We start from the raw sequence: 24,599 nt of genomic DNA, 5'->3' as shown, positions 1-24,599 counted from the left end.
GCAATTGGATGCAGTATTTTCATTCATAATTCTTACTAAAACTCCTGTGATGTGTTCTCATATATTCTATTCTATTCTATTCTCTAGTTTCCTCTACTCTACTTTTTGTTTATAAAAGTAAGTCTGGTTGTGAATCATTAGCTTTATTTTATAATGTATTATAACTTACAAGTAGATTGAATAATGCTTAGATAGATAATAAATACACAAACAAATAAGAGAAGTCCAGAGAGTGGTAGCGCTATAGAAAAGTATAAATGAACAATGGAATGGAATAAAGAAGTGCCTGGGCAGGGGTTACTTTTGCCAGGGTGGTTAGGGTAGGCTTCTTGGAGGGAGTGACATTGAACTGTGCTCTATAGTTTTTAGGCTACCGATATGAATGCTATTTAGTATTTATGGGTAGTTTGAACTATATTATTTGAAATGTGTATATGATTTGCTAGTTGTTTTGTGTGTATTTGGTGAATCCCTAGCTAGATGACAACTTCCTGCAGGAAAATTCTTTTTTTTTTTTTTTTCCACTTGAAAAAATAATCTCCCCCAGCACTCAGTTTTATGCTGTGTGTAAAGTGGATGCTGGTCAAATGCTAGTTCAACGTTGACTGTTGCGAATTACCATAAACCAGGACCCACATCCTCCTAGGTGGAGGAGACGAGAGCCTAAGCCAGGTGGTGAGGGCTGGGAAGACCCTTGAATCATTCCAAATAGCTCCCCATTATTGCCTGTGCCTGAAATTTCATACTTAGAAATTCGCTCCTTTGTCTTTACGTCTTTATCAATTAAATCTTAACAAGGCTTTGTGCCTCGGTTGAGTGCCTATAATTTCTATGACTGAGTCGTGGTTGAATTTACAAAGAAGAGTTGGCCTAGTTAATCCCTCCTAAGCACCGGTCCTGCAGCCTGGAGGGTGGCTACCCAGTGCTCAGGGCTGCCTGTCTAGACAGGAGGTCCTGCTGGGACATTCAGGCCCCACTAACTGAGAGGGACAGAGGGAAAAACATGCCCAGGGCAGGCACCTGATTAATGACTTAAGATTAAAGTGATGGTATAAAGAGCGACTGACCATTAATTACCCACATTTACATACTCATTTTCCTTTTTTTTTTTTTTTTTTGCTTTTAAAGAAATACAATACCAAGGCACAAATTGGTTCCCTCTTTTAAACCTCAATTATCATCAATTTTGCTTAATTTCCTCTAGCCTTGGTTTGCTTCTCAACTCCACAGAGGGTTCTCTCTGGTTTTGCTTACAGGGTCAGAACAGAAGCCTTCCAAGGCAGGGCACTCTGGCTACACGTGGCCCTGGGGCTGGTGCTCTGGGTTCAAGTCCAGAAGTCCTGGAGGCCTGAGAGTTCTGTTCTAAGAGAGGCACAGGTCTTTGAAAGCCAGACATTCTGTCCATGCGCGAAGCATTGGAGAGGAGGCAAATACCCCCCCCCACTCCGCCCCCGCCTTCTTCTTACCCACAGAAGAAACCCCCAACTTTTCTCCTGGTGTTTAGATGCTGACATTGGTTTTCTCCAATTAGCTTACTTCACGTTTCCAAGGGCAACTGGGTCTCCCACCTTCCACTCTTTCCACTCCAAACCCTGGCCTTTAAAAGATGTCTGTGCTTTTCAACAAATGGTTCTGGGAAAACTGGATATCCACATGCAAAAAGAATGAATTTGGACCTGTACCTTACACCATATGTGAAATTAACTCAAAAATGTATCAGACACCTAAAACTATAAAGCTATTAGAAGAAAAGATAGGGGGAAAGCTTCATGACATTGGAGTTGCCAATGATTTCTTGGATATAACACCAAAATACAAGAAAAAAATAAAAAAGAAAAGAAAGAAAGAAAACAGATAAGTTGGACTTCATCAAAATTAAAAATTTCTATGCATCAAAGGGCAAAATCAACAGAGTAAAAGGGCAACCAAGCAAGGGGAAAATATTTTCGAATCATATATCTGATAAGGGGTTAATATCCAAAATAAATAAAGAAATCATACAATTCAACAACAAAAAGACAAACAACCTGATTGAAAAATGGGCAAAGGATTTGAATAGACATTTCTCCAAAGAAGACATGTAAATGGTCAATAAGCACATGAAAAGATGGTCAATATCACTAATCATTAGAGATATGCAAATACAAACCACAATCATCTCATACCTATTAGGATGACTACTATCTTATCTAATAAAACAGTAATATGCAAATTGACCGCACCTCCGCTACACCCATAAGCCACGCCCACCAGCCACGCCCACCAGTCAATCAGAAACAAATATACGTTAAACCAGCAAAGATGGCGGGGGAGAGGGGAGCACCCATGCAGTGAGATCCAAGCCATGATGGTGGACTGGGGCAGGCGGTTAGCGCTGGCAGCCGGCTGACCAGGTCTGCCATCACCAATCGCAGACCTGGGAAGGCGGCGTGGGTTGAAGCCCGCAGCCGCCTGCCCCGTCCGCCATGACCGATCGCAGACCGGGGCAGGCGGCGTGGGTTGAAGCCCGCAGCCGGCTGCCCCGGCCCGCCATGACCGATCGCGGACGGGGCAGGCGGCGTGGGTTGAAGCCCGCAGCCGGCTGCCCCGGCCCGCCATGACCGATCGCGGACCCGGGCAGGCGGCGTGGGTTGAAGCCCGCAGCCGGCTGCCCCGGCCCGCCATGACCGATCACAGACCGGGGCAGCCGCCTGCACAGGTCCGCCATGACCGATCGCAGACCGGGGCAGGCGGCGTGGGTTGAAGCCCGCAGCCGGCTGCCCCGGCCCGCCATGACCGATCGCGGACCCGGGCAGGCGGCGTGGGTTGAAGCCCGCAGCCGGCTGCCCCGGCCCGCCATGACCGATCGCGGACCCGGGCAGGCGGCGTGGGTTGAAGCCCGCAGCCGGCTGCCCCGGCCCGCCATGACCGATCGCGGACCGGGGCAGGCGGCGTGGGTTGAAGCCCGCAGCCGGCTGCCCCGGTCCGCCATGACCGATCACAGACCGGGGCAGCCGCCTGCACAGGTCCGCCATGACCGATCGCAGACCGGGGCAGGCGGCGTGGGTTGAAGCCCGCAGCCGCCTGCACAGGTCCGCCATGACCGATCGCGGACCCAGGCAGGCGGCGTGGGTTGAAGCCCGCAGCCGCCTGCACAGGTCTGCCATGACCGATCGCAGACCGGGGCAGGCGGCATGGGTTGAAGCCCGCAGCCGGCTGCCCCGGCCCGCCATGACCGATCGCGGACTGGGGCAGGCGGCGTGGGTTGAAGCCCGCAGCCGGCTGCCCCAGTCCGCCATCACCGATCGCGGATCGCGGACCCGGGCAGGCGGCGTGGGTTGAAGCCCGCAGCCGGCTGCCCCGGTCCGCCATCACCGATCGCGGATCGCGGACCCGGGCAGGCGGCGTGGGTTGAAGCCCGCAGCCGGCTGCCCCAGTCCGCCATGACCGATCGCAGACCGGGGCAGGCGGCGTGGGTTGAAGCCCGCAGCCGGCTGCCCCGGTCCGCCATCACCGATCGAGGACCCAGGCAGGCGGCGTGGGTTGAAGCCCGCAGCCGCCTGCACAGGTCCGCCATGACCGATCGCGGACCCAGGCAGGCGGCGTGGGTTGAAGCCCGCAGCCGCCTGCACAGGTCCGCCATGACCGATCGCGGACCCAGGCAGGCGGCGTGGGTTGAAGCCCGCAGCCGGCTGCCCCGGTCCGCCATGACCGATCGCGGACCCAGGCAGGCGGCGTGGGTTGAAGCCCGCAGCCGCCTGCACAGGTCCGCCATGACCGATCGCGGACCCAGGCAGGCGGCGTGGGTTGAAGCCCGCAGCCGCCTGCACAGGTCTGCCATGACCGATCGCAGACCGGGGCAGGCGGCATGGGTTGAAGCCCGCAGCCGGCTGCCCCGGTCCGCCATCACCAATCGCGGACCAGGGCAGGCAGCCCAGGTCCCCGATCACGGATCCAGGTGGCGTGGGTTAGCACCCACAGCCATCTGACCAGGTCCCCGATAGGGACTTGGAGTCTAGCATAACGAAAAGAATGTTCAGCAAAAGCAGGAGACAAGGTTTCATAAGTTCTCCCCCAGGTCACCACTGTTCTCTTATACATTTTAATTATCCCAGACTTTGCATGATGGGATTTGAATTATGCCTGATAGAGATTACATGGCATGAATTGTAGGCTCATTCTTTCTTTTTGTGGTTGCCTGACTGAGAAAGGCCTTGGAATGAGAGAAGGCACTTTTATTCTCCTTTTTCATTCTTTAGAGGCTGAGGAATTACAGTTATATGAAGAACTTAGTGAGAGAATGAAAGTCTCATGCTGTATTTTTCTGTAAGTTTTATCATGTGGACTATCAAAAACTTAGTGGGATCCTTTTCAAGAGGTGTTACAAAAATTATGTTGGAATTAACATTCAAGAGTAAAAGGAGAGAAGTGAGTGGTGGGTAAAGGAAAGAACTTTGTCCTAGAAACCAAATAGAAGCCACATAAACCTTCAGATTCTTACTCATTGTGCTTTGGAGATATTAAAGGATAATTTTTTAAAAAGTTAAAATCATGACTTATAATCTGTATAGATAAAAGGCTAAGTGACCGACATTTGTCCATCCGTCTGACCAACTGGTACATATGACGCACTGGAAATATAAAAATAAGCTTTGACTCGCACAGGTGCCATACATATAAAGCTCTCGCTGGCGCTAATTTGAATGTTGCATTTGGTGGGAAAGTTCTTTTCAGAGGGGATTTTTGTGTTGCCATGCTATACGATTGGCCATAGTACAAATAAGTTTTAAAGTACTGTAGTGTTTGGGGATGTTTCAGTCAGTTGTCTCTTAAAACAAATATGAGATCAGAGGATTCTGCTTATAGTGAATGGTTAGTAAAACTTGGAGATGGCAAACTTGATAGCAATTTTCATTTAGGAATGGATATTATTGAAATTCCCCATGAAATGATTTTTAATGGATCTATTATTTAAGCCATCTTTGGAAATAGTATATCTATAGATAATATTAAAAATATATCTAAACATGCAATTCTTTGTTCAAAAAATGAGCACGTTCAAAAATTAAATGAAGAAATTTTGGATATACTTGATGGAGATTTTCACGCCTATTTGAGTGGTGATTCCATTGACTCAACAGATGATGCTGAAAAGGAAAATTTTCCTATTGAATTTCTTAATAGTATTACTCCTTCTGGAATGCCGTGTCATAAATTAAAATTGAAAGTGGGTGCAATCATCATGCTATTGAGAAATCTTAACAGTAAATGGGGTCTATGTAATGGTACCAGATTTATTATCAAAAGATTGCAACCTAACATTATCAAAGCTGAAATATTAACAGGATCTGCAGAGGGAGAGATTGTTCTGATTCCAAGAATTGATTTGTCCCCATCTGACACTGGCCACCCATTTAAATTAATTCGAAGATATTTTCCTGTTATGCCAGCATTTGTGATGACTATTAATAAATCACAAGGACAAACTCTAGACAGAGTAGGGATATTCCTACCTGAACCCATTTTTGGACATGGTCAGTTATATGTTGCTTTCTCTCTCGCTTTTTTTTAAAGCATTTTTAAAAAATATTTTATTGATTTTTTTAACAGAGAAGAAGGGAGAGGGATAGATAGTTAGGAACATCGATGAGAGAGAAATATCGATCAGCTGCCTCCTGCACACCTCCTACAGGGGATGTGCCCGCAACCAAGGTACATGCCCTTGACCAAAATCGAATCTGGAATCTTTCAGTCCACAGGGCGATGCTCTATCCACTGAGCCAAACCAGTTACGGCTGTTGCTTTCTCTTGAGTTCAAAGAGCATGTTACGTTAAAGTTAAAGCTGTAAATACTTTATCTCAAGGGAAATTAGTCAAGCACTCTGAAAGTGTTTTTACTCTTAATGTGGTATACAGGAAGATATTAGAATAAGTTTAATCACTTTATCAATCATTATTTGCATCACTGTTGTTTTTATATTACGAGTTTGTTATTGTTATATCAGTTTGTTATTGTTTACTTATTAATAAATTTATGTATTATTTTCATATACATTGTACTCATTTCCTTTTATCTCTCACACTTTTATTATAGAGAAAGGGCAAATAGCAATATTAAAATATTTCATCTAATTAATTCCCTTTCAATGTGCACGAATTTCGTGCACCGGGCTACTAGTCTATACTAATAAAAGGGTAATATGCTAATTAGACCGGGTCAACTGGACATCTTCCGGACGTCCAACTTCCTTCCGGACAAAGCCACGGTGGCGGAGGCTGAGGCAGAGACTGTTAGGGGAGATCAGTCTGACAGGGGAGCAATTAGGGAGCAACGAGGCCGGCAAGGGGGCATTTGGAGGTGACTAAGCTAGCAGAGGGCAAGTTAGGGGGCGACCAGGCCAGCAGGGGTCCAATTAGGGGGTGACCAGGCTGGCAGGGGGACAGTTAGGGGATGACCAGGCCGGCAAACAGAGGCAGTTAGGGGTGATCAGGCAGGCAGGCAGGCGAGCGGTTAGGAGCCAGCGGTCTCAGATTGTGAGAGGGATTTCCGACTGCCAGTTTAGGCCTCATCCAGGGATCGGGCCTAAACCGTCAGTCGGACATCCCCTGAGGAGTCCCGGATTGGAAAGGGTGCAGGCCGGGCTGAGGGATACACCCCCCGTGCATGAATTTCATGCACTGGGCCTCTAGTAAAAAAAAATAAACAAACTAAACCCAAAATAAGTTTGATAAGGATGTGGGCAAAATGGAATCCTTGTGCACCGTAGGTGGGAATTTAAAATGGTGCAGCTGCTATGGAAAACAGTACGATGGTTCCTCAAAACAATTAAAAAATAGAATTACTATATGATCCAGCAATCCCACCTCTTGGTACATACCCCAAAGAACTGGAAGCAGAGTCTCAAAGAGATATTTGTACACCCAGGTTCATAGCAGAATTATTTATACAGCCACAAGGTAGATGCAACCCACGTGTCCATTGATGGATAAATGCATTAAAATGTAGAATATACAGTCAGCCTTCTGTATCCACAGGTTCCCCACCCTCAGATTCAATCAACAGCAGATGGAAAATATTTGAAAAAACAAGTTACATTGCTGCTGACGTGTACTATATATATATAGTTAGGCCTATTCGTTGCTCATCTGAAACTCAACTTTACTTGCACATCTGGTGTTTTTATTTGCTAAATCTGGCACCCCTACTTGGGGCTAGTTTATTAACACCTGCTTTCTGAGCATCATCCTGTCCTAGGTGTTAGAGGTGGAAACCCAGGAGCTGAAGGAAAAGATAGTTCCAGTTCTCAGAGAGTTTATCGTCTGGTTTCCCAGAGAAATCTGCAACCACAGGCCAGATAGGACATTGGCCTGCAGGTCACTTGAGACACTCCCTCCCCTGGGGAGTCTGATTTCTTTGGTTTGAAGAGAGATCCAGATGCCTGTGGTTTTAACAAGAGCCCCAGGCCATTCTCCCGCTCAGGTACGTCTGTGGAACTCTGGCAGGAGTGGCATTGGAGGCATCTGACAATACCTGGCTTAAAGTCACTTTGCCAATGACATCCCATTGAGGCAGCTTCAGACCGCCACTCTGGCAGAACCCATTCGAAATCACTGGCACACATTTTGCAGCGGTGGTCCTCTTTGTAAGCTGCTTCACAGCCCATCAAGTGCATGCCATTGCTCTTCCCTCCAACTCCGGAGGAAAGCAGGGGGGCTTATTTCTGCTTGACTGAGGCCAGGGAGGCCACAGGGGCTAAGTTCACAGAGCCAGTGTGGGGAGCACCCAGGGCTGCAAAGCGCGCCCTCTTTCCGTGCCACCCAGCTACCTCCTTTTGCCTACGAACCGAACCGTAGGTGGGGACCGCTGGGGTGGGATTTAGAGTTCACCTCGAGTTTCAGGGGACTTCCGCTCCCAAGCCCCCAGGCCTGCAATGAACAAACGGGCGGGAGAGAGGTCCGCGCGGGGTTCTGCACGCGACCCGGGCCAGAGCCCCGGTGTGCGGGGGGCTTGGGGCCCCGCCGGACCACGCGGACCTCACGCCGGGCGGAGAGGCGGGCCGCCCGCTCGCGGGTCCCCTCCGGGAGCGCGGCCTGCTCGCCACCGCTCCGCAGCGCCGCCAGCTCGCAGGCCCGGCCGCCGGGAGCGGGGGGCGCGCGGGCACGAGGCGGGGACGTGCTGCGAGCGCGCGCGCGGGCGGCTCCGCCAACGGCCGCGCCGGGGAGAGGGCGGCTTCCCGGGAGGCCCGCCGCCGCCGCCGCCGCCGCCGCCTGGACTCGGAAGTGCGGAGAGGGGTGTTGGGGACTCAGGCGCGCGGGAACGCCGCCGCCGCCGCCCGGGACAGCCCGGAGGTGGGTAGCTGGGGACCGCAGCGGGTCCCGGGACGTTTTAGGTGACTTTTTTATTTATTTTTTTTTTTGCTTCGGTGATTCGGTTGAAAAAAAAAGAAATGCACGGACGCTTTCCGTTCCCTACCCCGGCTCCTGCGTGCGCGCCCGCGGGCGGGATGGGGGAAACGCCGGTCCTGCCGCGGAGACAAAGGCGCGGGGGCTGTGGCCGTGCGCCCGGCCCAGCTGGGCTCCCGCCGCCGGCGTCCCCTCGCCCTGGCCCGCGTCCCCTCGCCCTGGCCCGCGTCCCCTCGCCTTGCACATCCCGCGTTTTGCGCCCTGTTGCGGGGGATTGCGGACGCGGGTCCCCTTGGCAGTACTGCTGCGGCTCCAGGGACCCCCCCCAAAGTTAGAGATGTCTTTTGCTTTCTACTCTCAGAGTCCCCGTTTTCTTCTAAATCTAGCCTTTAGATGGCACTGGTCTCTGTGCCAAGGGCCTCCTCCCGGCAGCCCCTACCAGCGCGGGGCGAGGGGCACTGGGGTGGCACTGGTGTCAAGGAACGGGCTGCGTCCTTGGTTCAGGGCGCTTGGGTCAGGGCAGCCAGACGAGTGAGTGGCTGGGCGCCCTCGCCGGTTTGCATTGTAGGGGGGCGAGTCTCGTTTACTTTCTGTTTTGCATCATTCGTGCATTCATTCATTCGCAGAGCTAGGCGTTCACCTCAGTGTTGTAAGTACTGTGGGAACCCAGGGAGCTCAGAGGGAAGGCTTCTCGGAGGAGGGGGTGCTTTTGATACTGGAATTTGAAAACTAAGTATGATATTCCCCCCCCCCTCTTCCATTCTTTATGTTCTGTCTTTCCTACACCTTTTCTCCCTCCTTTCTCTGTGGCAGCCCCGCGCTGTGTTTAAGTGTTGGGTAGGAACAGCCAGTCTTGACCTGAAAGGGTCAACTAATATTGACAGGGACGGTGTGCTGGTCAGATGCTTTAAAGTCATTATTTTTAAACCTTCTGGTAAAGGAAGGATGGGTAGTGTTGTCCTTTTTTTTTTTTTTTTTTTTTTTTTTTTACAGGAGAATAAAGGAAGGCTTAGAGGAGATGCCAAAGCCGCAAACCGGTAAATGCTGGGAGTACTCTTTTTGGATGAAAGCCTGTGCTACCTGCTGTTTACTTTGCTCCCCCTTGGGAAGAAGGATACAGAGACGAACTTAGGGTGAAGGCCAAGTCTCTGGAGAGAGCAGTCACTTTAGTGGGTGGCCAGATGGTGCTGGGAACTCTGCAGGTAACACCGGGAACTAGCCAGGGTGGGCCTTACCTGTGTGTCTCGTGGTTCGAGCACAGGGCCGGGCCAGGGGAAGAGCTCCTGAGTTGGTGCATCGGGATTCCCTGGCCTGGATGAAGTTCTTGATTTCTTTTAGGGCCTCTCTTTTGTGTGCCCTGGACCTCTTTGGAGCCTGGGGAAGCCACTTTTAAAAAGGCATTAAAAATATTCACAGAGAGCCAAAACCGGTTTGGCTCAGTGGATAGAGCGTCGGCCTTCGGACTCAAGGGTCCCAGGTTCGATTCTGGTCAAGGGCATGTACCTTGGTTGCGGGCACATCCCCAGTAGGGGGTGTGCAAGAGGCAGCTGATAGATGCTTCTCTCTCATCGATGTTTCTAACTCTCTATCCCTCTCTCTTCCTCTCTGTAAAAAAATCAATAAAATATATTTAAAAAAAATATTCACAGAGAAACTTGAATGACAATAAGCCAGAGTCATATAATGTTTTAGTTTGGACTTTCAGAGGAGACAGAAATAATTGCCAGCATCCCCATGATAAAGTAAATTGTACTTAGGCCCCATATTTATCCATTACAATTGAGATGCAAGTGACCGACTTTGTGATGAATAGGTAGAGAGAACCCGTTTAACTCGTGCTCTATTTATTACTGTGTCCAACTGCATAGAAATGCATCCTGGGTCCTGAAAGAAAATGGCCCGGCTTCCTTCTCCATGCATAGGGCCTAACTCATTTTTCAAAGTTATGTGTTTACCTCTCACATAAGCCTGGTCTAACTCATTCTACAAATGAGGCCTAACTGGTAAAGTACACGTAAGCAATCTTAAGGTAATCTCTTACAAGGAGTCTGTGTGAAATACAGTCTTTCAAATGTACCCTTCTTTTCCTGTCATACACTCTGGTCACCAGAAGAAACATTACTTAAATTTTTCGAAGTTTCTTCACATACCTCAGCCGCCTATCACGGGAAAGGGTAATACAGTACTAACAGACAGCCTGCCTGGAGTGGCTCAGGGGTTGAATGTTGTTCTGTGCACAGAAAGGTTGCAGGTTCTTTTCCTGGTCAGGGGACATGCCTGGGTTGCAGGTTCCGCTCCCGTAGTGCGTAAGGAAGGCAACTGATGGATGTTTCTCTCTCACATCAGTGTTTCTTTCTCTCTCCCTCTCTCTCCCCCTCTCCCTCTCTCTCTCTCCCTCCCTCGCTCTCCCTCTCTCTCTCTCTCTCTCTCTCTAAATATTCTCTCTCTCTCTCTACATCTCTCTCTCTCTCTCTGCATGCCTTTGGCGAAACCGGTTTGGCTCAGTGGATAGAGCGTCGGCCTGCGGACTGAGGGGTCCCAGGTTCGATTCCGGTCAAGGGCATGTACCGTGGTTGCAGGCACATCCCCAGTAGGGGGTGTGCAAGAGGCAGCTGATCAATGTTTCTCTATCATCCATGTTTCTAACTCTCTATCCCTCTCCCTTCCTCTCTGTAAAAAATCAATAAAATAATTTTTTAAAAAAAGAAAAGAAAAATAAATAAATAAATATTCAGAGGGTTAAATTACATTGAAACAAAGTTTTCAAAATTGTGGGGGGAAATCAAATTTGTAATAGAGTATTTTATGTTTCTTTGTTAATGCATTAAGTAACAAATTTCAGTTCTGTATGAAATAAGTCATAATTTCAGAGTAGGGATGCCCATGTACATGATATTTTGCAATCTATGCAGCAGCCGCACTGTGATATGAACACGTCCGTGCCTCTCATGGTGATCGTGTCACCAGAATTGCTCTTCCTGGTCTGGCTTATTGTCCACATTTATAACCACATGAATTCCTGACTTTACAGTTAGAGGTTCGTGAAAATAAAGACGTGTGAGGAAAACATTTTTCAGTTCATGGCCCCCTGAATCCCCCCTATGGATACCCTTGGAGGCTGTCCTAGGTCACCCACCCTCCTTAGTGGTCGTTTTTCTTCTGAGTTCTCGGCAGCCGCCCTAGGTCATTACTGATAGCTGCTTCCTTCTCCTTCGGTCAGTGCTCAGGCTCACAGTTGTGCTGGGGATCAAAGCTGTTGAGACGGAGTTGCTGGGCTGTTTATAGTCTCTGCCTGTTCTACTCCTTGGTGAGCATTTCTGCTGGAGAATATTCGTGGTGGTGGAGGTGTGGAGGTGTGTCATATAAGCACATGGCAGCCTTTTTTTTTTTTTTTTGGAGATGAAATGAACCTTCATGGTGTATGGTAGTACCAGGGTCAGGGAAGAAAAAGGAGTTATCACTACATATCCCAGAGACATTAAAAAAAATAAGATCTTAAGATGTTATTCTGAACAATTTTATGGTAATACATTTGAAAATTCATGTAAAATGGACAAGCTTTTTGAATAAAATGCCTCACCTAAGCCATAAGAACTAGAATGCCTGAATAGTTCTATGTCTATTCAAGAAATTAAATTTGTAGTTAAAAACCTTTCCATAGCAAAATTTCAGGCCCAGATGGCTTCACTTGTGAAATATTACAATTTTTTTTTTTTTTAAAAAAGAAAGAGATAAAAAGGGAACATCCCCTGGCTGCTTTTATGAGGCCAGCATAACCTTGTTACAAAGCTTGATAAGGACAGCACAAGAAAATTATAGGTCAAACTCTCACAAAAGAGATGCTCAAGTCTTAGAATGATGCATTGATAAGTGAAGTCCAGAAAGGTATAAAAAGGGTATTAAACCATGACCAGGTGGGATTTATTCCAGGAATGTAAATGAACAGTAGAAAACCAATAAATGTACTTTAACCACATACACAGAATAAAGGAGAAAAGTTATTTGCTAAAATTCAGCACCCATTCATGATTAAAAATGCCCTGCAAACTAAAACAATGAATTTAAAGATACCCAATAATGGAGGGTATGTCATTGCCCCACACATTAAATCTATAGATTCAGTACAGTCCCAATCAAGATCCCAGCAGTTTTTTTGTTTTGTTTTGTTTGTTTTCAGAAAGAGGCAATGATGAGCCAAATTGAACATTTATTTGGAAATTCTGGACAATCTAAGAAAAAGATCAAAGTAGAATGACTTAAGCCACTAGGTCCATAGGTAGTATGTAAGTATGGTATGGGCACCATGCTAGACCGATGATGGGACTGAGTAGAGAATCCATAAACAGGCTTACACGTATGACAGGTGGCACTGCAGTGCCGTGGAGAAAGGACGGCCTTTTCAGTAAACGATGCTGGGCCAAGGGGATGTCCATATGGACAGAATGAATCCTGATCACCCTCCTCATTCCATGCACAAAAATTAAGGTAATCGGACAGCTAAATGTGAGAGCTAAGTCAGCAAAACTTCTGGGGGGAAGCAAAGTGAAATATCTTTATGATATTTCATAAAGGGACAGTCAAAGGTTTATTGGATGGGACACAAAAAGCACTAACTATAAGGGGAAAGATTGGTAAGAGCTTGTGTTCATCTGAAGACGCCACAAAGACAGTGAGGAGGCTCGCTACAGAATGTGAGACATATTTCCCATGAAGAACTCGCACCCCAGAATGTTGGAACTACTTCTGCATCATGAAACGGATGGGCAGCCAGAGAGAAAGATGGCAAGTCGTTTCAGAAAAGAGGATCCCTAAATTCCCAAGAAACATATGAAAAGGTGGTTAACCTCACCAGGAATTAGGGAAATGCTAGTTGAAACTACAATGGGATATCAGTATGCACTCACCAGAGCGGCTAAAATGAAAGGGACTCCTCCATGCCAAGGGCTGCTTAGGATATGGACAGACCGGAACTCTCATTGCTGATGGGTAGGAAAATGAGTATAACTGGTTTTTGGAAATGGTTTGTGCTGTCACTTACTAAAGCTGGGGCATACTCATCCCTGACCCAGCCACCCCGTTCTTCGATAAACACTCAACAGTAGGGTGTCTATGTGGGCACCAAAAGTCATGCAATTTATGTAGAGCGGTGCTATTCGTCACGGCCCTACGTTGGATCAACACACATGTCCATCAACAGTGGAATGGGTAGAGGCATAAAGAAGTTGTTTACACAATGGAATACGCTACAGCAATGAGAGCGAACAAATCATTGCCTGACACGCAACGTGGATGAACGTCACAAGCACAAAGCTAAGCAAAAAGAAGGTGGACACAACGGAGGAAGTTCTATGTGATTCCATGCGTGTGAAGTTCAAAAATGGGCAAAATTAAGTAAACTAGGGTGACAGATGTCAGGCTAGTGGCCAGGACTTAAAGGAAAGGACAGGAGAGAAACCAAGATGGCGGCATAGGTGAAACACCTAACCTGCAGCCGGGCACAACAATTTCAAAGGCACAACTAGAGGTCAGAACGGACATCGTCCAGAACCACAGGAGAGCTGGCGGACTGAAATGCCCACAGCTGGGGGGAAGGAGAGGGCCACGGGGACAATCGGGGGAGCCGTAAAAGCCTGAGGTATGGAGAAACTGGCGGAGACACGAACGCGCGCGCCTGCGGGGAGGATGGAGCCGGAGAGGAGGGGGCGGCTGACGGCCTGGCCGGCGTTCACTGGCAGGAAGGAGATAAAGGCTCCGGAGTGCGCTAAGCGCCGGCTCCGACTGCACTGAGCGCCAGTTCCGGGCGAAACCCTGGGAAGCCAGGCGCAGGCTGGGGGAATGAACCTGGGCTGTGGGGCGCAGGCACAGAGGAGCGAGGGGAAGGCAGAGCTCCAGAGGCGCGCACGGGAAGGGGCGCAAAGGACGGACTGTTGCCTGCGCCACTGAACTGCCCTAGCGGGAAGGAGACATAAGCTCAGGACCGTGCTGAACCCCAGTTCCGACTGCACTGAACCCCAGTTCCGGGCAAAACCCTGGGAAGCCAGGCGCACGCTGGGGGAATGAATTTGGGCTGTGGTGGCGGAGGCACAGAGAAGCGGCGGCTCCAGACGCGCGCACTGGAAGGTGCGCAGAGGACGGACTTTTGCCTGCGCCACTGGGTGGCCCTGCTGGGAAGGAGACAGGGACACCAGACTGCGCTGAGACCCAGTTCCAACTGCACTGAAACCCAGTTCCAGGCGAGAATCTTGGAGTCCAGATTCATTAGGGGAGGGACTGGACTGTTTGGCAGTGGGCGAAATTCCAGGGCGCGTTTCTCTCAGAGGTGTTTGCAAGGAATACAGAGGGACACAGACACAGGAGCCTCATAGGGCGGGGCTGACAGGAAGCCAAGGTTGTAGGCTCCACCCTGTAGCTCCGCCCCAGCCAAGCTGAGCAGAAGCTTTTTCCTGCTGAGTGCCTCAGGTAATGGCTGACCCACACTGCATTGGAGACCCAGAAACGAGGGCATCTAGTGGTTGGTGGGAGATGACACCAGATTTCAATCACTTGCATAAGGGAGGCATTCTAGAGGCAGACTCAGTGAGCGCCAAGGCATTGCTGCATCAAGACCCGGCCCACAAACATGTCTCCTGCACAGCAACTCTTCCTATATGGACAAAGAGGGTCCTCACGGCCAATTGGCCTGGAGGACAATTCCTCCCAGTGACACCAACAACAATCAAGACTTAACTGTACAAGGAGGACCAAGATGGAGACATAGGGCGGCAGCCTGATCGTTGCCTACCACAACAATATTGAGACTACGACGGGAGAGCAGAGCAGACACCAGCCAGAAAGACCGGGGGGCTGGCTGAGCAGATGCTCTACAACTAGAATAAAAGAGAGGGGTACGCAGGATGATGCTGATGCCGGTGACCCAAAGTCCACACTTTAAGAACTATGGCTCAGGCGACACAATGGTGGCCTGGAACGTGCTCGGCGCAGTTCCCCCGGCGGTCTCCGGCTGAGGGGACGGCTCCACTCGCTGCCGAGCACGGACAGACGAGCCCCTGGGAGACATGGGGTGGGAGACTCCGTGCTTGCTGACCTCCGAGTCCTTCAAGAATCTCAATGCCCCGAAGTGGCCAGGTGCACACGCTCAGCAACTGGCCACCGTTGCAGACCCAAGAGCCGACGCAGTGACACCGGACCAGCCCACCGCCGGGCACCGGGCACACCGGAGCCTTGCCGAGCCCGCCGCCCAACGAGTTCTGCGGCAGCCGCCCTGGAGCCCTGAGAAAATGACCGAAGGAATTGCTGAGAGGGAATTGACCAACAGGAATTGGGATCAAGAAGACGAAACCCCGCTGAGACCCGAATCCAGGCGAGCCTGCGAGCCTCTGGGCTCAGATGTGGTCACACGCCTCTGGGTCTAGGTGAGGCCTCACGCCCCTGGGTTTGGGTGAGGCCACACGCCCCTGGGTCCAGGTGAAGCTGGATTCCGGGTTCGGGTGAGGCCATGTGCCCCTGGGTCCGGGCGAATATGAACCCTGGGTCCGGGTGAGGCCGTGGGCCCCTGGATCCGGGTAAGGCTGGGTCCCGAGTACGGGTGAGGCCGTGAGCACCTGGATCTGGGTGAGACCACGCGACCAGGGATCTGAGAGAGGTAACGCGCCCCTGGGTCCGGGTGGCTTCGTGCACCTAGGTCCAGGTGAGGCCACGTGCCCCTGGGTCTGAGAGAGGCCACGCACCCCTAGGTCCGGGCGAGACCATGTGTCCCTGGATCCGGGTGGGGCCTCGTGCACCTAGGCCCGGGTGGGGCCGCGTGCCCCTGGGTCTGGGGGAGGTCAGGCGTCCCTGGGTCCGGGTGAGACCGTGTGTCCCTGGATCCGGGTGAAGCCTCGTGCGCCTAGGCCCGGGTGAGGCCACATGCCCCTGGGTCTGGGGGAAGCCAGGCGTCCCTGGGTCCGGGTGAGACCGTGTGTCCCTGGATCCGGGTGAGGCCTCGTGCGCCTAGGCCCGGGTGAGGCCACGTGCCCCTGGGTCTGGGGGAGGCCAGGCGTCCCTGGGTCCGGGTGAGACCGTGTGTCCCTGGATCCGGGTGAGACCTCGTGCACCTAGGCATGGGTGAGGTCACGTGCCCCGGGGTCTGAGAGGCCAAGCGTCCCTGGGTCCGGGTGAGACCATGTGTCCCTGGATCCGGGTGAGGCCGCGAGCACCTAGACCCGGGTGAGCCCAAGTGGCCCTGGGTCTGGGAGAGGCCAAGCGTCCCTGGGTCCGGGTGCGACCATGTGTCCCTGAATCCGGATGAGGCCTCGTGCACCTAGGCCCGGGTGAGGCCACGTGCCCCTGGGTCTGGGAGAGGCCAAGCGTCCCTGGGTCCGGGTGAGACCATGTGTCCCTGGATCCGGGTGAGGCCTCGTGCACCTAGGCCCGGGTGAGCCCAAGTGGCCCTGGGTCTGGAAGAGGCCAAGCGTCCCTGGGTCCGGGTGAGACCATGTGTCCCTGGATCCGGCTGAGGCCTCGTGCACCTAGGCCCGGGTGAGGCCACGTGCCCCTGGGTCTGGGAGAGGCCAAGCGTCCCTGGGTCCGGGTGAGACCATGCATCCCTGGATCCGAATGAGGCCTCGTGCACCTAGGCCCGGGTGAGCCCAAGTGGCCCTGGGTCTGGGAGAGGCCAAGCGTCCCTGGGTCCGGGTGAGACCATGTGTCCCAGGATCTGGGTGAGGCCTCGTGCACCTAGGCCCGGGTGAGCCCAAGTGGCCCTGGGTCTGGGAGAGGCCAAGCGTCCCTCGGTCCGGGTGAGACCATGTGTCCCTGGATCCGGGTGAGGCCGCGTGCACCTAGGCCCGGGTGAGCCCAAGTGGCCCTGGGTCTGGGAGAGGCCAAGCGTCCCCGGGTCCGGGTGCGACCATGTGTCCCTGGATCCGGAAGAGGCCTCGTGCACCTAGGCCCGGGTGAGCCCAAGTGGCCCTGGGTCTGGGAGAGGCCAAGCGTCCCTGGGTCCGGGTGAGACCATGTGTCCCAGGATCCAGGTGAGGCCTCGTGCACCTAGGCCCGGGTGAGCCCTAGTGGCCCTGGGTCTGGGAGAGGCCAAGCGTCCCTCGGTCCGGGTGAGACCATGTGTCCCTGGATCCGGGTGAGGCCTCGTGCACTTAGGCCCGGGTGAGCCCAAGTGGCCCTGGGTCTGGGAGAGGCCAAGCATCCCTGGGTCCGGGTGAGACCATGTGTCCCTGGATCCGGGTGAGGCAGCGTGCACCTAGGCCCGGGTGAGCCCAAGTGGCCCTGGGTCTGGGAGAGGCCAAGCGTCCCTGGGTCCGGGTGCGACCATGTGTCCCTGGATCCGGATGAGGCCTCGTGCACCTAGGCCCGGGTGAGCCCAAGTGGCCCTGGGTCTGGGAGAGGCCAAGCGTCCCTGGGTCCGGGTGAGACCATGTGTCCCTGGATCCGGGTGAGGCCGCGTGCACCTAGGCCCGGGTGAGCCCAAGTGGCCCTGGGTCTGGGAGAGGCCAAGCGTCCCTGGGTCCGGGTGCGACCATGTGTCCCTGGATCCGGATGAGGCCTCGTGCACCTAGGCCCGGGTGAGCCCAAGTGGCCCTGGGTCTGGGAGAGGCCAAGCGTCCCTGGGTCCGGGTGAGACCATGTGTCCCTGGATCCGGGTGAGGCCTCGTGCACCTAGGCCCGGGTGAGCCCAAGTGGCCCTGGGTCTGGGAGAGGCCAAGCGTTCCTCGGTCCGGGTGAGACCATGTGTCCCTGGATCCGGGTGAGGCCTCGTGCACCTAGGCCCGGGTGAGCCCAAGTGGCCCTGGGTCTGGGAGAGGCCAAGCATCCCTGGGTCCGGGTGAGACCATGTGTCCCTGGATCCGGGTGAGGCCACGTGCACCTAGGCCCGGGTGGGCCCAAGTGGCCCTGGGTCTGGGAGAGGCCAAGCGTCCCTGGGTCCGGGTGCGACCATGTGTCCCTGGATCCGGATGAGGCCTCGTGCACCTAGGCCCGGGTGAGGCCACGTGCCCCTGGGTCTGGGAGAGGCCAAGCGTCCCTGGGTACGGGTGAAGCCAGATCCTGGGTCCGGGTGAGGCCGTGCGCCCCTGGATCCATCCGGGTGAGGCTGGGTCCCAGGCCCGGGTGAGACCACGCGCCCCTTGGGTATGGGTGAGGCCACGTGCCCCTTAGTCCGGGTGACGCCGTGCCCCTGGGTTCGGCCAAGACCAAACCAGAGGGAGTCGGACCTCCATTACCACCATTTGTCCACCATCCAGAGCTGAGGGGTCAGTGCTGACATGTACACATAAGGAACTACTGGACATTGAAATTGGGTCTCAAAAGAACTGTTGGTCCAGGGGGAAGCTCGCTACAGATTGATTCATTTGCCTGTCAGCATAACTATTATTGCTCGTCTCACATTCAGTTCTTATTAGTATATATCTAGTGACATATGATCTCGCTCATCTAGGGGAAAGGATGAACAACATAGACTGAGGAACAAGAACAGAACCAGAAGCAAGGAGGCATCGATCGGACTATCGGGCCTCAGAGGGAGGATAGGGGAGGGTAGGGGGAGGGTGGGGGGGAGGGGGAGAGTTCAACCAAAGGACCTGTATGCATGCATATAAGCCTATCCAACGGTTAAGTTCAACAGGGGATTGGGGCATGCGTGGGGAGAGGGGTGGGATGGGAATGGGGGGATGAGGACAAATATGTGACACCTTAATCAATAAAGAAATTTAAAAAAATAAATAAATAAATAAACTGAGATCTAAAAAAAAAAAAAAAAAAAAAGGAAAGGACAGAAGGGGCCTCTGAGGCATTTACTTTTTTTTTTTTATCTGAGTGGTAATTACTGGAATGAGTCCACTTTTCAAAACCATTACATTTTTTTCTTTAAGTATATTTTAATACAAACTTTACTTAAAATATTATGAAATATTTGGTTCACTCAGACACCCCTAATCTGGGGAGTGTAAGATGTGACAGGCATGATTGTTGGTGATGAAAAAGGTTTAAAATAAATGAGAATTTTCAGAGGAAAGCGTACAATACCACATCAGTAGCTTTTCTGAGTTAGGGATTTATAAAACAGCCTCCTTATTGCCAGTCTCTCACAGCACACGTCTGGCTTAAGGGCAGTTCATATAAAAAGACTTAGAGTGATGTTGAACGTGAAGATTAATATCAGTGTGAAGTAAACGCCAAAAAAAAAAAAAAAAAGCTAAGGTAAAAACTAAATACAAAATTTTGTTTTCAGGTGTATTTTTCTTGCAATTTAACTTTATGACAATTGGATTAAAATAGTCTGATGTTTTATACAGAACCTTTCAGGCAGGGACGGTATGTTAGTTTCCTATTGCTTCCTAACAAATGACCACAGACTTAGTGGCTGAAAACAACACAAATGTATCTGACAGCTCTGGAGGTCCGAAGTCCAAGTGGCTCTGCAGGCTGCATTCCTTCTGGGGAGAATCTGTTTTGTTGTTGCTTTCTGGTGCCTTCTCCAGCCCTTTGTTCCCGGGCCCTTCCTCCATCCTCAGAGCCCATCACTCTGGCCTCTGCTCCCGTCATCACATCTCCTCTGCTTCTGACCCTCCTCCCTCCCTGCCTTGTGGCTGTACTGGGCCCACGTCTCCATCTCAAGATCTTTACCTTCATCGCATCTGCAAAGTCCCTTTGCCGTGTATGGTAATATATTCACAGGTCCCGGGGATCCGCACATGGAAATCTCTGGGGAGCCATATTTGGGGGTAACTCAGATGGGACTTTTATGTCGTCTTATCTTCATAAATAGCACAGTTCTTGATGCTCAGTAAGAGCTCATTGATAATTTGTTGAAGAAGTTAGTCTGCGACGTTATTATTTGAAATATCGTTTCTGAAAATAGAGAAGTGAGGTCTTACCCTCCTCTCATTCTGCCACATCTGGAGTTCGGGGTTCAGCTCTAAGTGCCTGTATGATAGAGGGACAGCTGACAGAATGGTGAAGGGTCTGGGAACCAAGTCATGGAAAAAGTGGTTGAAGGAACTCATGGATTTTGTCCAGGAAGAGGCCTTGGGATGGAGAGGGTGGCATTAATTGTCTTCCAATATTTGAACGAGTATTATTAAGCCTTTTTAGTAAAAATTAATAATATTTAGAACAAGAATAAATTTCTGCCGAAACCGGTTTGGCTCAGTGGATAGAGCGGTCTGCGGACTGAAAGGTCCCAGGTTCGATTCCGGTCAAGGCATGTACCTTGGTTGCGGGCACATCCCCAGTTGTGTGCAGGAGGCAATGATTGATGTTTCTCTCTCAATGTTTCTGGCTCTCTATCCCTCTCCCTTCCTCTCTGTAAAAAAAATCAATGAAATATATAAAAAACAAGAATAAGCATTTCATAGCTTACTATGCCCAAGGCACTGTTGTGTTATTTTGTAAACTCATTAATTCTCATAGCAATGATCTGCGAGTTGCTATTTTCCCTTTTCACAGATGAGGAAATTGAGGCACAGAGAGGTTATGCGAATTGACCTGGGGCACACAGCTAGAAAGTAGCAAAGCTGGGGGTTCAGACTTTGGCATTCTGACTCCAATGTCAGTCTAAACCGGGGGTCCTCAAACTTTTAAAACAGGGGGCCAGTTCACTGTCCCTCAGACCGTTGTAGGGCCGGACTATAGTTTTAAAAAAAACTATGAACAAATTCCTATGCACACTGCACATATCTCATTTTGAAGTAAAAAAACAAAACAGCAAAAACACCTGCATGTGGCCCGCGGGCCGTAGTTTGAGGACGCCTGGTCTAAACCATCACATTATCCTGCCTTTAGTTCCAGAAGGTACAATAGGATTAGAGGCAGAAGGTTTTTTAGAAATAGAGGCCAGATTTGGAGTTAGTTTAAAGAGAAAAACAGGATAACAATCAGAACTGCTTAGGTGCAGAGTTTCCCTGCCTTTGTAATGTTACTGGAAATGGTCCAGTAGGCTATTGTAAGTGGAATTTCCAAACCGGCTGGAGATTAGACCAGATGACGATAAGGTCCCCGCTGATTTTGAAATCCTGATTTGGGAGCATAATTATTTTTTCCATTCTCTCTCTCTCTCTCTCTCTCTCTCTCTCTCTCTCTCTCTCTCTCTCTCTCTCTCTCTGCCTTTTGACATTTTATATAATAAAGATCCTTTGTGAAATGTATTTTTCCCACTAACCTTCCAGATTTCATTTATTAGGAACTCTGACATTCTGCTGTGGTAGGCCATGTCCCCGCCCCCTTTTAAAGGGCCCTGCTGCTCCTCCATAAGAGATGGCGTCTGTGCTCTCCTCCTTCTTGAGTCTGGGCTGGCCTTTTGATTTGCTTTGACCAATACAATGTTCTGTGGATTCTGAAGCCTGGTCCTAAGCGACCTTGCACCTCTTGCCTTTGTTCTTCTGAAACCCTGGGGTCACCACGCTGAGAAGGGGGCTAGCCTCCTGGAGGATGAGTGCCCGCGTGGAGGCAAAGCGAGGCAGCTAGCAGCCAAGTGCCAGATGTGTGTGTGCGAGGCCATCTTGGCCCGCCGCCACCCCAGCCCCCTTTGAGCATGTGGTGACTTAGTCATATGAGTGGTGCCAGGTGAGATCCGCAGAACTGCCTAGATCGCCACCCCACAGACTCATCAGGAGGAACAGCTCTCTGTTTTCAGCCACTGTGGTGGGATGGCTTACTATGCGGCGATATAGAACATGACATTTCGGTGCATAATTGAAAGTAATGGTATGTATTCTAAACTATTCTATATATCAACGTTTTGCCCAGTTCCAGTTCTCCAATCTGTCTAATCCTTCTTCTGGGTGTCGGGAAGTGTTTCCCCTTAGTGTTATGTGGGCAGAAGAATTAGACTCTTTATAAGACGCTTTAATAGGGTTTGGAGCAAACTGGGATGTTAGAAGACAGGCTGTGTCTAGACTTGGGTTTTCTGGCGAAAGTCGTGTAATTTATATTCTGCAGAATCGGCTCCTGTTTCATTAAATTGGACCCTGGAAAAGAGCAAAAGTCTCAGCAGTTGTTTCAAATGTGCTAGAATATTGCCCCATATTTCATTCTCTCCAAAGCCGCTGTCATTCAGTGGGCATGTGCCCCTGTGCTTTGATTACTCTGTGGTTTCCAGGATGCTCATTTGTTCCTAAATTTAGAACGATTTCAGTTTGACTCGGCCCTTATCTCCTTGTAATTGCTGACGTTCCCCTCTTATATCCAGGCTAGACTGGTTTGGTTTAGTTGGTCTTCAGTAAACCTTTTAAGGAATGTACTAGTTATGTATTTCATGTACATTTGGATTACATCTAGTTGATTTTTCAAGTTTTCTTTGCCTCTTAGGGGGTATCTGAATTATACGTAACTTAACAAATTCTTTTGCAATTATGGAGCTCATGTTACCTTCCAACTTTCCTGATGGATTGATTTCACCAGAGATGTTGGGAAAAAAATGAACCTGGTGCTCTCGATAAGAAGAGGGAGGTGGCAGAGGGGAGGCTGTGGAGTTAGACTTGGTGCGTATGAACCTAAGCTCTGCTGTGTCCTCGCTGTGTGACTTTGGACAGGTTTCTTGACCTTTCTGGGCCTGGGTTTTCTCTTGTGTTAAATGAAGATCCCAGAATGACCAGCCTCAAAGAGTTGTTATGAAGATTAAATGAGATAATACTTGCAAAGTGCTCTCTCGGCATAGGTAATCTGTAAGTAGTACTTATTACAGTACAGCTGCTACTGGAATAAGTAGGAGAAAACCCAGTAGGGGAAATTTTCTGTTTAGGACATTGGGCGTCAGTTAGTGGAAGTGTGAGATGATGCTGTCATCAGAAGGGTGGTTGGCTTAATGCTGAGAGCATCGCTTTAAAGGCCTGGTGCATGTGGGTGTGTGGTGATAGCCCAGTTAGTGCTAGAAATCAGGATTGAGACGCAGGACACATTTAAAATGGAAATATTGGAATCCATTTGTTGCACACATCAAAAAATAAAGATGACAGCCCTAGCGGGTTAGGCTCAGTGGATGGAGCGTCAGCCTGAGAACTGAAAGGTCCCAGGTTCGATTCCGGTCAAGGGCACATGCCCGGGTTATGGGCTCGAGCCCCAGTGAGGGACTTGCAGGAGGCAGCCGATCCATGAATCTCTCCCATCATGGATGTTTCTGTCTCTCTCTCTCCCTCTTCTTCTTCTCTGAAATCAATAAAAATATATTTTTAAAAAATAAAGATGACAAACTTTTGAAATGATAACGGCGTCTGCTGGGGGAAAAAGCATCGTACAGGAGTTACGTTTATGCACATTTCCGGCTTTGGCACAGTGAGCTATGCTTTTCTGCCCAGACTAAGGAACAGAGTTTCTGCTGTAAGAGAGTGGGCGTGGGGACCTTGGGTTCTGGTTTCTGCTCCGTGTGCTCGGGCAGATCGCTTCCTTTCTCTGAGCTGGGCTCTGGCTCCCGAGACAGCTAACGGCCCTCCTGGTGCGGGTTAGAGTAGACGGCGTCTTTGCAAGTAGGTGGCGTGTTAAATGACAAGGTAAACGTAAATGGATGCAAGTCCCTTCAGTATAGGAAAGTATCCTGTGAGCTGAGAAATTCTTGCCATTTTATGCCCAAGATTTCATTCGGTGGGCCCCCTGAGCTCTGTAGTCCTCAGATAAATACCTTTTTGAAACACCCAGCTTTTCGGGCCTTCTACCCAATATGGAGGAAGGGAAAGTTCCCTGTCACTCCGGCCTGGTCTCCTTCCCTTTGATCCCAGGGAAACCGCCGCTACAGTTTCCTTCCAACACTCAGTAGTAAATGAAGTCTGTCTTTGTCTTCACTCGCCTCGGATTTCTCACTCTTGTCCATCATATTTAGCTTTGAGATACTGTAGTCTTACAGCGTTGAAGTTACTGTTTTATGTTCTTTCTTTCAGTTTTCATTGATTTAAGAGAGAGGGAGAGAGAGAGAGAAAAACATCAGTGATGAGAGAGAATCCTCAATCGGCTGCCTCTAGCCCACAACCCAGGTATGTGCCCTGACCGGGAATTGAACCGGTGACCTCCTAGTTCAGAGGTTGACGCTCAACCACTGAGCCATGCCGGCTGGGCTATTCTTTCTTTATTTTATTTTTTAAAATCCTACTGCCTCCTGGATTTGATGCCAGGTGCAACTTAATTTTTCCCCATCTGTGCTGCCTGGTTCCAGCACTTCCTCTCCCCTTCCTACTGGCGGCCTGAGTCCACCCACCTCTCTATCTCTGGACTCTACCACAGGGTCAGAGGGCTTCTTC

At 50.5% G+C, this 24,599-nt stretch overlaps 1 protein-coding gene across 2 annotated transcripts in view; it reads left to right on the top strand.

Moving 5' to 3' along the window:
• The first annotated feature begins 8,211 nt into the window (after positions 1-8,211).
• HHAT (hedgehog acyltransferase) overlaps positions 8,212-24,599 on the top strand; it is a 185,781-nt gene continuing 169,393 nt past the window's right edge. The window contains exon 1 of one of the 2 annotated variants that reach the window (XM_028152257.2): positions 8,212-8,328. The gene's annotated coding sequence lies outside the window, so the exon portion shown is untranslated. Of the gene's footprint in view, positions 8,370-24,599 lie in introns of both variants that reach the window. The other variant, XM_028152258.2, reaches the window with a different exon arrangement.

The sequence above is a fragment of the Eptesicus fuscus genome, chromosome 22 (assembly GCF_027574615.1).
Source record: "Eptesicus fuscus isolate TK198812 chromosome 22, DD_ASM_mEF_20220401, whole genome shotgun sequence".
NCBI lineage: Eukaryota > Metazoa > Chordata > Mammalia > Chiroptera > Vespertilionidae > Eptesicus > Eptesicus fuscus.
The sequence above is the reverse complement of the archived record's forward strand: the minus strand, read 5'-3'. Positions and strand labels throughout refer to the sequence as shown.